Here is an 11,680-nt window from a genome sequence, read left to right as displayed (position 1 = left end):
CATGCATGAAGATAATGAGAACACATATAAATATGTCAATATGAAAATAGTGTCTCATTAACACAAAAATATAAAAAACATATAAAAGAATAGATTTATGAAATCAAAAGAAGAGGAACATGAGAATCATGCAAAAAGTTTTCAAATAAAAACGAATCAATCATAAATTAAAGTTTAAGTCCAAAAACGTAAAATCAAATCATCATTGATTTATTATCATGTCTACAATCATTCCCCAAAGTTTTACATTTTTTGGAATTTATTTGATATTTTTAAACAACATTTTAAAATCAGCAAAACAGATTTTCATATGTCAGATTTCGGTCGACCGCACCGGTCGACCAATCATTTGATCTTTCATCACTGGGCGACAGAGAGTCTGTCGGTCGACCGGTCCGGTCGACCGAAAGCTCCATCGGTCGACCGCACCGGTCGACCGACGATTGTCCAGAGCTGGTTTTCGTGCTTTTTTGCTCCATCAGTCGACCGACTGAATTTCCGGTCGACCGATAATAGAGCCGTTGTCTCCTAACGGCTATTTCTGAGCTGATTTGTCTGGGGCTGTTTTGTCATTTGGTTTGGGGTTCTTGTTGAGATCTTGAGTGGGTATAAATACCCAATTGTTGATCTCTTTTAAAGAACTTAAGAAATGTTTTAAAAAGAAAAGAAGTTTTTAACAAGGGTTTTAAAAAGGGTTTAAGCTTGTTTTAAGCTTGTTTAAGGGTTTGGGTTAAAGCTGTTTTGGTTTTTACAAGTGGAGGAGATTATCTTCTTGTTTGGGCTTCAATCTTCATCTCTCCATTTTGTTATTCAGAGAAGAATCTCTAAACTCATTTCTAGCTTTTTATTATTTTGTTTATAATTTCTATATGCTAGATTTTAATTGAGTTTAGTTTTGATTTTGATTTCACTCATTGTTTACACACACCCACATGAGCTTATTATATTTTCATACATAGTAGTGGATTTCTCCCCGGGAGTGGGGAGCGGAGACGTAGGACGGAAGGTCCGAACTCCGTGATCATACTGCTTGTTTGAGTTTGTCTTTGGCGTATTTGTTTTTGCATTTATCTTATATCGCCAATTGTGCATTACTCATTTATTTCATCCACTATCTTGTTTAGATTATTTAACCTTGTGTTGTTTATATATCCTTGCATATATCTCTATCATATAGGATATATCTCATTGTTCATATTGCTTATCCTAGCTTATATTCTTGTCGTATTTCATACTTGCTAGGATAACTTATTAATTAGTTTTAATTGGCATTTAATCGGATTAGATTAGCATAAGACCCTAATCACCGACATTCCGCCAACCTCCTTTGGATATGATCGTTGAAGCTCTATTCCATCCATCCTCCAACTACGTTGTTTGTCTACAAAACATAGGAATGCACAAACACTAGACAAACAACATTAGTAATAAATTGTTTGTTAAACATCATCAAAACAAGAAGGCCAACAATCTCCCCCTTTTTGATGATGACAAACAATTTACAAAAAAGGAATATATGCATGAAGGAAATGAACATATACAAGATAATACACATGCATATAAATGTATACTCACAATATTTCTCCCCCTTTGACAACATCAAAAAGGGGACAAAAGGATTAAGAGAGTGAAAGCTCCCCTATCAATAAGCACTACCAATGAGTACACTAACACGTTGTGGAAGTAAAGAGGCAATACCAATGAGTACACTAACACCACAATCAGCTGTTGATAGAGCCGCAGAGCAGGAGGTTTAACTCTGAAAGAATAAGAAAGATATCAGACAATAAGAGCACCAGAGTTTCAAGGCACACCAATATCATTTGCAACCTATAAAGGGAAGAAGTATGTAAAAATTTTCTTGAGCGTCGACTTAGAACCAAGCAGAAGTTAGATGTATTCAGCATTAAGGACATCGCTGGAGGATTGCAATGACATCCAGATTTTTGACGTGGCAGCGATTATCACCTATTTGGGAGAATTTTAGTCATTTCTTCATCAAGCAATTAGAGCTAGTCTAAGAGAAGCAGGGAGATATACCCTTAGTGAAGAAAGAAATCAAAATCCAAAATAGTGACAATGACAATGGTAAGAGAACTATTGTGAAAATCTAGAGAAACCTAGCAGCGGGAGGATGATTTTACCCCAGCAACAAGGACAACAGAAGAAAGGAACACAATATGATTTGAGAGCGCCGAAGTAGCGCAGAGTTTAGAGAACATGTTACAATCACAACAAGATCGAACAAAGAGCGAAAGAATTGTTACAGTACACCAGCAGGGAGCCAGGAAGATAGAGGTCACGAACGACAGTCTCAGAGTCGTAATTTCAGCCAGCAGTGGGGAAATAGAGGCACTACCTGTTTATCCGAGGATTTAGGGGCTAGCAGGCCAGATTTGCATTACCCAGGAGATTTGCATTATCCAGCAGAGTCTATTCATCTGTACCGCGTGATCAGGGTACGAGCGGAGCTTTATTCGTGATTTCCTTTTTAGTTCGAATCTAGTATGTCTGTACCGCGTGATCAGGGTACGAGCGGAGCTTTATTCGTGATTTCCTTTTTAGTTCGAATCTAGTATGATTTAAGAAATTTGCTTATCTCTGCTTTATTCGTGATTTCCTTTTTAGTTCGAATCTAGTATGATTTAAGAAATTTGCTTATCTCTTATCTTGTATACCTTCGTTGATAGGTTTCAGCTTGTGGTACATTCCTTAGATATTCCGTTGTCAGTATCTACTTCTCTAAGGGGGGTGTCTCTTCTATCTGTAGGAGATGTGTTATCAAACTAGATGAGTCTGAGTTAGTCATCGAGTTGATCGTATTGCTAATGTCAATTTCGACATCATTCTTGGTATGGAATAGCTATCATTATACCATGTTAGTACCGACTGTTTTTACTGGAACAGTCAGCTTGAGAGTAGCAACCTCACAGGGTGACCGAAATGTGAAGTCATTTCTGGTATACGTCGAGTAGGTGATGCTGAGGGATCAGAGTGCTGATTTGTACGAGACCGGAGTTGTCTCGGAGTATCATGATGTCTTTCAGGATATGCCTAGATTTCCTCCAGTGAGAGAGGTTGTTTCCTGTATTGAGTTACAGCTGAGCACAGTACCGATATCCTGAGCACCCTATCGTACGGCACCTGCTGAGATGAGGAAGCTACAGATAGAATTAGATAAACGAGTTATCATTTTAGAGTATTACTCACTAGAGTATCTTTTTATTTATGGGAACACTGATCCTCTTCGGGAGAATGAGGACAGTGACTTATGATTTTGTGTAGATTTTTATGATGTGAACTAGTTCACTATCCGGATTTGATAGGACTTATGACTTGTTTGATCAGCTACGCGAAGCACAACATTTCTCGAAGATTGATCTTCATTTTGGGTTATTGTAGTTGCGAGTTCGGGAGATGGATTTTCCCAAAGCCGTTTTTCCTGATTCGATATGAATCTTTTGAGTTTCTGGTCATGCCATTTGGGTTGACTAATGCACCCGTGGTATTTATGGATTTGATGAACTGGGTTTTTTCGTCCCTTCTTGGACCAGTTTGTAATTATCTTTATCAATGATATTCTTATATATTCGAGATCGGAGGTAGAACACGAGCAGTATCTCTGGTTAGCTTTGCAGACTCTACAGGAGCATCAGTTATATGCCAAGTTCAGCAAATATGGGTTTTGGCTTTCAGAAGTCAGAATTTTCAGCCACGTCGTCAGCAGTGAGGGCATAGCAATAGATCCGGCTAAGATTTTAGCAGTTCTTGATTAGAAATCCGTCGAAGACGGAGACACGGGTTCGTAGCTTTTTAGGTTTAACCGGTTATTATTCAAAATTTATCCAGGACTTCTCGAAGATTTCGACACCACTTACACACCTTACGAAGAAGAGTGTACAGTTCATTTAGAGCATGGAGTGCCAGAAGGCCTTGATACCTTGAAGGCTAAGTTGTCTATAGTGCCAGTTTTGACTATTCCGAACAGCGACAAGACATTTATGGTCTACACAGATGCATCATTGGCAGGTTTAGGAGGCGTCTTGATGCAGACTCAGAGGGTAGTAGCATATATCTCACGGTAGTTGAGGGTACATGAGCAGAACTATCCCACTCATGATTTGGAGTTAGCAGCAGTGGTATTTGCACTAAAGTCTTGGAGACACTAATTGTATGCAGTGCAGTTCGAGCTGTTCACAGACCACCAGAGTCTAAAGTATCTTTTCTCTCAGAAGGAACTCAACCAGAGACAGAGGAGGTGGATTGAGTTTATCAAGGAATACGGGTTCGCGATTCAGTATCATCCGGGGAAGGCGAACGTCATAGCAGATGTTTTTAAGCAGGAAGCGTCGACATCGGGTTTCAGTTTTGAGATGCTCATTGCATTGAGATCTGCTCACTCTTAGACAGTTTGATTTTTGACCCGAGGTTTGTGGAACCAGTGCATTTTTAGGAGCTGTGTCAGTACAGCCATCTTGGAGTAACGGAGTTGTCATAGCTCAATTGGAAGACTCTAGGATTCAAATCTGAAAGAATGAGATTACCAAATAGCCTAAGGCTAATTGGTCCATTGGAATAGATGGAGGTCTACGGAAGAAGGATAGACAATTTATGCCAGCTAGTGCAAAGCTTAAGAGGGAGTTATTAGATGAAGTACATCGTACTCGGTACACGGTTCATTCAGGGACCACTAAGATGTGCAAGGACCTAGAGAGACACTTTTGGTGGAGTGATATACGTAGAAAGATTTTAGAGTATGTAGCTAAGTGTCTTACCTGTCAGTAAGTGAAGGCGGAACATCAGAGAATGACAGGAACACTTCAGCCTTTACCCATTTTGGAGTAGAAGTGGGTGGACATTTCTATGGACTTTATCGTAGGGTTGTTGTAATGACCGTAAAATTTTAATACTAGTTAAAATAAATTTTCGGTATTTTAAAATACTTAATTATGATTTTTAAAAGAATATTTGTATTTTTCTCGATTTTCTATAATTTTCTATGATTTAAAGTCTAAGTTTTATATTTATTTAAATGGTTTTTTTATATTTATAAATTAATTTAGTGCAATGAAAATTTCTGGGATTTATCCGTTGTGTTACTGATACTATTACGTATTATTTTAAATAATACGTCGTATTATTATTACTATTACGTATTAATTCTTGTATTATGTTGAATTATTAATTACGTATTAATTGTATAATTCTTGTTACATTGCGTATTATTGTTCGTATTAGGTACAACTGGTGAGGTTATAATGGTTGTATTGATATTGTTGTGTGCGAAGCGTGGAAGTGGTGGTGTGTAAATGTAAGTGAAAGATATATTTTTAATTATTAATTATTTCCGTTAAATTGTTTACAATTATGGGTATGGATTTTAAAATTTTTTTAAAATAACTTTCCATACTCAACTATTGTATATAGCTCATCAAATGTAACGTTTTATTTTGTAGTAATTATTATGTAATTAAGTTTAATTTTTAAGTACCCAAAATTATTATTTTAATTATTTTCGTTTAAATACCTGAACCCATTGAAAATAACCCAGTTTTTTGTTTCCGGTCGAACCCCATCAGTTACCCAACGACCCGTTTCTCTCCCTCCTTTCTTTCAAAAAAACCGGCTGCACGCGCCACCGCATTCATTATTTTTCTTATATTATTTCATATTTTTATCTCTTTTTTTATCTATTTAAACCCTTCAACCCAGGCGCCATTCTCCTCTCTCGTACACTCTCTTTCTCATTTTCTCTCCTGAGCTCAGCTCGCGAGCTCCGCCCTCGACTTCGCACTGCCTTCCTCCGCCCGAATTCGCCGTGAGCGACCGTCGCCGCCTCTGCCCTGAGCTCCGCCTCGCCGCACTACCCCGACCTCTCTTCCTCCGCCCAAGCTCCGATCGCCCGACCGAGCCGCGCCAGCACCATGCATTCGACCACGCGCCGAACCTCGCCAGCGTCCCCAGATGCCACCATCGACTCCCCCCTCCGACCTCGCCGCCGAGGCACTACCCAGCTTGGACTTTGCGCCGCCTCCCCTCTGAACCTCGCACAGCCCTAGCTCCAACACCGACCCGCCACCATCATCTCTCATTCACGCGCTTTCCGCCTCTTTACCCGCTTCGACCGCGCTGAGGCCCCGCCGGCCTCACCAGCACCGCCCCTCTCTCGTTTCCTCCTCGTCAGCGCCTGAACCACTCAGCACTTTTCTTCCTCATTTTTCCCCCCCCATTTTCCCGCCGCCATTCGCCGGCAGCCCCATCGAGCTCACCGCCTGAAGCGAACCGCTCGAACCTCAGTCGCCCGCTCGCTGTTCGAGCAAGCCGGCCTTCTGGACCCACATTCGAGCCGCTACCCCCGGGCTCACCTCGACAGCCTCTCGTCGGACGTTTTCCGACGACGCCTCAGACCCTGCGGACTCGCCCATCGACGTCGAATACTCGTTCGCAAAATACCTCCGGATATTTTGTTGGCATAAGAATCTCCTTATTCTTGCTCTCAGTTCATATTTTAGAATGAATCACAATTAATTTTGATACGAACTCGTTACCCGAATAATTATTTGTTACAAATACGGAACTGTCGTGAACATATTGGACTGAGAACTATAACGTATAGAACTGTCATGGACGTAACGGACTGTGGACAATAATGTATGACCATTCATATTGTAATACATATACTGTGATGACTTGCACGGATTTATTTGACGAATGATACTAAAAATAATATTTTGATAATAGATACTGTAAAGATAAAATAAGATAAAATTATTTTAGATTAATTTATGATTTTAAAGGATTTATTTGACAAAATAATCATTTTAAAATAATTATAATAAATTATGTTGGTGAAAAATCATTTTTAGAGTAATTATAATAAATTAATAGAATTTATTTTGACAAAAGAATTATTTTAGAATAATTGTAAAAGAATTTATTTTAGAATAATTATCAATTTAGAATAATTTCGGTAATTTAAGAAAGTTTTATAAAAGGAATTATTTTAGAACATTTATAAATAATTTTTAAGGATTTATTTTAGAAAAGGGATTATTATGAATTTTTCATAATTTATGTTTCTTAATTTTAATTATGTGATATGTTATGATCTTGCTGTATATGATTAGTTGTGTTTATTACTCTTTGTTATGCTTGAGAACCGTTAGAAAACCATGACTAGTGTGGCCTAGTGTGTCCGGTTTAAGACTTAGAAACCTGTGTATAAGTTAGCTTAGAAAAACAAGAGAGTTGGGATGGGGAAGTTAGTGTTCATGTGATCGGATAAGACTGTTGATGTATCTTCCAGGCTCGCACCAGTGAATTCGTGTAGTCACTGGGGTTGGTTTGTTGGGCTAAAGTGAATTCGTGTAGTCACTTTAGTCAGTGAATTTGTGTAGTCACCCGAGTTCTGCTTGAGTTCGGACCAGGCCGAAATCGGATTGCGTGTAGTCCTCTGACCGATTCGTGTAGCGGTATTGGATGCGCGTAGGGGATTTGTGAACAGCCAGTTATCCGATGACAGGAGCGTTGACTCTGTGTGAGATGTGACCAGTGACCTGTTATACAATGGCTAGTAGTATGACCTCGTTACTTGGATGATTAGTTTGATTGCTAGCTGCAGGACCTCGTTACCCGATCGATTTTAGATTCTTCTTATTATTATATTCTGGTGGTGGATTTCATTTAGATTATTACTATTATTATTATTATTGTTCTTGCATTGGTCGTTCGACTGTTTCTACTTTCCTTGTGGGATGTTCTTGCATTGGTCGTTCGACTGTTTCTACTTTCCTTGTGGGATCTTGCCGTACGTTATGTGCGCTAACGTACACCTGTTTTCTCTGGTGTACGTCAGATTTAGAGGACGGACAGGTCCAGTATGATGATGCATTAGAGCAGGAGTATGCACAGCCGGAGTGTCTTCCAGGTGGAACAGAAGAACAGACGGAAGCTTAGCCTTTTCTTTTACGTAATCACTGATGAACACTAGATTACTTATGTAGTACCTTACCCTTTAGTCTTTCGATGGACTTAGTCATTTTGCAGTACTTCCTTCTTATTTTGTCGGACTATGTATTTTCCTATTTTAGTTGGATTGTTTTGTAATAAGGGCATGTTTAACCCAAACTTTGTGTCTCGGATGATATTTCAGTTGTGATATGTATATTTTCTGTCTGTGTTGTTTATTATATTCTCGCTACTGTGATCGGGGACCTGTGCCTTTGCATTGTATTGTTTCTAGACGCTTAGCGTATTAGGTTGAGAAGAAAAGAAAAGAAAAAAAATAATAGTGTATATTTCTTCTCAATCTAATACGTCGCGGGCTTGTTCGCGTTCCGATTCCCGGTATTTTGGGAAGCGGGGCGTGACAGTTGTCGAAGTCGAAGAAAGAGAATAATTATGTTTGGGTGATAGTGGATAGACTAATGAAGTCAGCACATTTTATTTCCAGTGGAGACTAACTATACAGCTGAGACGTATGCGAGGATATTTATTCAGGAGATTATTTGACTTCATGGAGTTCCAGATACGATGGTATCGGATCGAGGTTCAGCGTTCATTCGGCATTTTTGGAAGGGTTTCCAGGATTCGTTTGGCAACAGATTTATCTTACAGTAGTGTATTCCACCCACAGATGGATGATCAGACGGAGAGAGTAAATCAGATATTGGAGGACACGTTGCGGGCTTGTGTCATTGACTTTCAAGACAGTTGGGAGGATCATTTTCCGCTAATAGAGTTCGCTTATAACAACAGTCATCATGTGACAATTGGTATGGCCCCGTATGAAGCATCGTACGGGAGGTCTTGCAGATCGCCTATATGTTGGGTAGAGCCGGAGGATAGTTTAATGTTTGGGCCAGAGCTTATGTATCAGATTACTGAGAAAGTAACATTGATCAGAGAACAGATTCTAGTTGCTCAGAGTTGGCAAAAGAGCTATGCAGATAAGAGATGGAGACCTTTGGAGTTTCAAAATTTGAAGAGTTAGTTATGCTGAAAGTATCGTCTGTGAAAATGTTTAGCGATTCGAAAGGCGGAGAAAGCTTGAACTAAGATGTATTGGACTGTTCCGGAGAATTAGCTTCGGGATGATTTGACTACGATTGAAATCCCAATTTGTATACTTGCTAGAGAAGACAAGAAATTTAGAAACAAGTTGTTTTCCTTTGGTAAAATTCAGTAGAACCGAAAAGGAGTTGAGGAGGTTTCTTGGGAGCGCGAAGAGGATGTACATCGCGACTACCCACACCTGTTTGATCAAGTAAATTAAATTTATGTATGACTTGTTTATGGCTTATGGTCACATGTATGGTGATGTTTATACTTAACACAAAAATGAGGATATTAACACTTATCTCCTAAGTACTCGGAACATATGGTATATATATGAGGGGTTCCTTATTTGGATTTTTCGCTCGATGTACTTGTTCCATTTAGTTAGGGCTTAAGTGGAGGTATTTACATTTTAGATGGTTAAGTGTAGACATCGAGATGATTTTCAGGAGCGCGAAGATGCTATGTAGCGTTACTTCCTGCACCTAGTGAGGAAGTGGATTGATCTAGGTGTGCGATTATTTGTGTGGTTATATTTAGATTTAACGCTAGAATGAGGATATTTTCGCTTAATTCTTAATCTTTTGGAACATATGGTATATATATGGGGGGTTCCTTGTTTGGATTTTTCGCCCGACGTACTAGTTCCATTTGATTAAGGGTTGAGGGGGAATATAATCATCCTGGATTGTTAAATATAAATATCGCTATATGCTTATCTAGAATAATATTACGAGATGTTCATGTATGCGGGTTGAATTAGACCCTCGATGTGCTTTTCTAGTATTTTTATTTGTTTAAGTTTGATTTCCGAATTTCGAGGACGAAATTCTTTTAAGGGGGGAGGAATGTAAAACCCCGTATTTTTTGTTAGGAAGATATGTGAATTATTGGTGATAAATAATCCTATTGTGGTAAATGACTTAAGGTCATAGATATACTTGATAACAAGTTATTAGAGATGTATGATTGTATTAATATAGAGTTTTGTGCATTGGTTTTGGCAAATTAGCAAAACATGCACGAATCTGGAAAATGTCGGCTTAGTCGACTCATGAGTCAACTTATGAGTCGACTTACGGGCAGACTTCCAGATTCTTATCAATTACGTGTTTGGGTGAGTTTCTTTCGGGTTTTAACCGTATTATATATATATTCTTTTATCCGAAACCAACCCCAAACCCATCAGACCTCAGAGAAACCCCAGCCCTCTCTCTCCCCTCAAACCCTAGTCCGTTCTTGGTGATTTTTTGAGGAGTTCGGAGGAGTTTTCAGCGGGATTTTGTAGTGCAGCGAATGGGGATTTGTTCTCTCTCGTTTTTGGAGATCTAGCAGCATTTGAGGCGAGTAACATCTCACCTAACTCTACACCTTTTTCATTTGCATGTTTTTATAAGTTTTAATTCAGATTTATTGAGCCTAAATCACTATTTGTGTATAAAAAATAGATCTTTATAGCATATGATGCAAAATCGAACGTTTTCAGTTTATAAAAGCTCACAAACGAATTTGTAAATTAAGATCCAGATCTGGAATTTGTTTAAACATGAGTTTTATTGTGATTTACTGTTTTCAATACGTTTTTAAACATGTTTAGGGTTTTAATGTAAGTGATTACATGCAAATCTTTCGTTTCTGTTGATACACATGTGTTAGAATCAAAAATATATTGCTGGACATGACGAAGAAGAACTTTAGGTTAACATTTTTGCGGATAATCAACGAAAGCAGAAAAACTAGGAATTTTCTGCTTAGTCGACCAATGAGTCGACTTATCAGTCGACTTATTTGTCGACTGATGAGTCAACCAATGAGTCGACTGACGGGAAAATTTTTAGTTTTGTGTTTTGTTTTGTCTGGTCGACCAATGAGTCGACCAATGATCCCAGTCGACTCATGAGTCGACTGATGAGGAAATTTTTAGTTTTTCCTCAGTTTGGAGTCGACCAATGATCCCAGTCGACTCATGAGTCGACTGATGAGGAAATTTTTAGTTTTTCCTCAGTTTGGATCTGTTTGAGTTGTTTCGTTTTAACCGAAACTGTTTGAGCATGATTATAGTTTTGGCGTGCTTCTATGTGAACGAGGAGTCACCTCAAATATCTGATATTAGAAATTTATGTTTATTTTGTATCTCTACACGTGAGATGACTTGCGGACACGAGTTTAGGGTTGCACACCGAGACACGTGAGGTATTAGGGTATATGCATCTTTTCATATATTTCATCCAGTCCATGTGTTGGGCAATTATGATGTGTAGTCTATGTGTTGGACATTTATCACATTCAGTCCATGTGTTGGACAATTGTCATATGCAGTCCATGTGTTGGACATTTATTACATCTAGTATTAGTCCATGTGTTGGATACCTGATTAGACCTTGAGTACGACACTGACACTTGCATAGGCTGGACATGACACTTATATGGGTTGTGATATGACCTGGTATTTAAGTTCTGAGATGAGGTTGTCTTCTTTTATTGCTTTTCATGTATTACGCTTGTTGTCCCTCCCCCTTTCAGGTAACGAGCCAGGAGCCCGGAGAGTCGCAGGTTGATGGCGACGCACTTTAGCTTTAGCCGTTTATTTTAGTTATATTTTTCTTTTGAGCTCCACTGTAGA

Source organism: Asparagus officinalis, chromosome 5, assembly GCF_001876935.1.
Source record: "Asparagus officinalis chromosome 5, Aspof.V1, whole genome shotgun sequence".
In the NCBI taxonomy this organism is placed as follows: domain Eukaryota; kingdom Viridiplantae; phylum Streptophyta; class Magnoliopsida; order Asparagales; family Asparagaceae; genus Asparagus; species Asparagus officinalis.
The sequence above is the reverse complement of the archived record's forward strand: the minus strand, read 5'-3'. Positions refer to the sequence as shown.